Source organism: Pseudorca crassidens, chromosome 3 (assembly GCF_039906515.1).
Source record: "Pseudorca crassidens isolate mPseCra1 chromosome 3, mPseCra1.hap1, whole genome shotgun sequence".
Lineage (NCBI taxonomy): Eukaryota > Metazoa > Chordata > Mammalia > Artiodactyla > Delphinidae > Pseudorca > Pseudorca crassidens.
Window position 1 is genome coordinate 87,020,327 of NC_090298.1, and position 2,564 is coordinate 87,022,890.

At 44.5% G+C, this 2,564-nt stretch overlaps 1 pseudogene; it reads right to left on the reverse strand.

Moving 5' to 3' along the window:
* Positions 1–345: 345 nt before the first annotated feature.
* On the reverse strand, positions 346–2,076 carry LOC137221541 (elongation factor 1-alpha 1 pseudogene; annotated as a pseudogene).
* Positions 2,077–2,564: the final 488 nt, after the last annotated feature.

Below are 2,564 nucleotides of genomic sequence, written 5' to 3' on the forward strand. Positions count from 1 at the left end.
GTCCTATTCCATGTTAATAATTCTACAAATAGAAAATAAACAGATTTTAAAAAGGCATTAACTTTCTGACAATAATTTAGGCTATGTTCTTTAGTGGCTGTATCTAGCTTTAGCTCTAAAGGATTTTTTTTTTTTTTTTTTTTTTTGCGGTACGCAGGCGTCTCACTGTTGTGGCCTCTCCCGTTGCGGAGCACAGGCTCCGGACGCGCAGGCTCAGCGGCCATGGCTCACGGGCCCAGCCGCTCCGCGGCACGTGGGATCCTCCCGGACAGGGGCACGAACCCGTGTCCCCTGCATCGGCAGGCAGACTCTCAACCGCTGTGCCACCAGGGAAGCCCCTTTCATTAAACTTTTTTAATGGGTCTCAAATTCTGTGACAGATTTTTGGTCAAGTTGTTTCCATTAAAAAGTACTGATTTTAAAAACGAATAACTTAAGACTGCCACACACAAAACAAATGGTCCACAACACATTCTCCTTTCCTTCTGAAGGTTTTACGATACATTGTTATCATTAACCAGTCTTTTGCTATTAAACTTAAATGGCCAATTGAGACAAACAGTTCTGAGACCATTCTTCCACCACTGATTAAGACTGGGGTGGCAGGTATTGGGGATAATATTCATTTAGTCTTCTGAGCTTTCTGGGCAGACTTGGACCTTGCCAGCTCCAGCTGCCTTCTTGTCCACTGCTTTGATGACACCCACAGCAACCGTCTGTCTCATGTCACAAACAGCAAAGCGGCCTAGAGGAGGGTAGTCAGAGAAGCTCTCAACACACATGGGTTTACCAGGAACCATATCAACGATGGCAGCATCAGCAGATTTTAAGAATTTGGGGCTATCTTCCAGCATTTTCCCAGAACGATGATCAATCTTCTCCTTCAGCTCAGCAAACTTGCAGGCAAAGTGAGCTGTGTGACAATCCAGCACAGGTGCATAGCCGGCACTGATTTGGCCTGGATGGTTCAAGATAATCACCTGAGCTGTGAAGCCAGCTGCTTCCATTGGTGGGTCATTTTTGCTGTCACCAGCCACATTGCCACGACAAACATCTTTGACAGACATGTTCTTGACATTGAAGCCCACATTGTCCCCAGGAAGGGCTTCACTCAAAGCTTCATGGTGCATTTCAACAGACTTCACTTCAGTTGTCACATTGACTGGAGCAAAGGTGACCACCATGCCAGGTTTGAGAACACCAGTCTCCACTCGACCCACAGGGACAGTGCCAATACCACCAATTTTGTAGACGTCCTGGAGGGGCAAACACAAGGGCTTGTCAGTTGGGCGAGTTGGTGGCAAGATGCAATACAGAGCTTCAAGCAGTGTGGTTCCACTGGCATTGCCATCTTTACAGGTGACTCTCCATCCCTTGAACCACGGCATGTTAGCACTTGGCTCTAGCATGTTGTCACCATTCCAGCCAGAAATTGGCACAAATGCTACTGTGTCGGGGTTGTAGCCAATTTTCTTAATGTAGGTGCTGACTTCCTTTTCAATTCCCTCGTATCTCTTCTCGCTGTAGGGTGGCTCGGTGGAATCCATTTTGTTAACTCCAACAATTAGCTGTTTCACACCCAGAGTGTAGGCCAGAAGGCCATGCTCACGGGTCTGCCCATTCTTGGAAATACCTGATTCAAATTCACCAACACCAGCAGCAATAATCAGGACAGCACATTCAGCCTGGGATGTGCCTGTAATCATGTTTTTGATGAATTCTCTGTGTCCTGGGGCATCAATGATGGTCACATAGTACTTGCTGGTCTCGAATTTCCATAGGGAGATATCAATGGTGATACCACGCTCACATTCAGCTTTCAGTTTGTCCAAGACCCAGGCATACTTGAAGGAGCCCTTCCCCATCTTGGCAGCCTCCTTCTCGAACTTTTCAATGGTTCTCTTGTCGATCCCACCACATTTGTAGATCAGATGGCCAGTAGTGGTGGACTTCCCCGAATCTACGTGTCCGATGACAACGATGTTGATGTGGGTCTTCTCCTTTCCCATTTTTGCTTAGGTTTAGCAGTGGTTTTCACGACACCTGTGTCCTGGCAGCAAACCCGTTGCGAAAAAGCAAAAAGTTTTTTTCAGTGTTTAAATGGACACATTTTAAATGAAGTAAACTTTCTGATTATTCAGATTATAAATATAATAATATATTGTATATACAAAGCGTTTGTCGTTAGTATGAACTTGTAAAGTCACTGTAGCTAGGTTTAAGCAAAGGGGGATGGTTTACAATGATGGTAAGTAACTCATAAATTCCTTAAAAGGCAAGAAAATCAGGCTTAGAAAGCTATGCAGCCAGGAGTAAAACCAAGATTACCCTAGGATAACCCATATCATACCCTCCAATGCAGGGCAGTGTTTGCTACATTTAGAATCTGCCACCAATTTCTTTCTTCAGAATACATAGATATGTGTGCATGTGTGTGTGCACACGTGCATAGATATTTTTATATATCTATATATAATTATACATGTGAGAGATTATCAAATTCATGTAGGTCTCCTTGCACAGTGTGAATTTGGGTTGTTCTCAATACAGCCTTCGATCTTTTC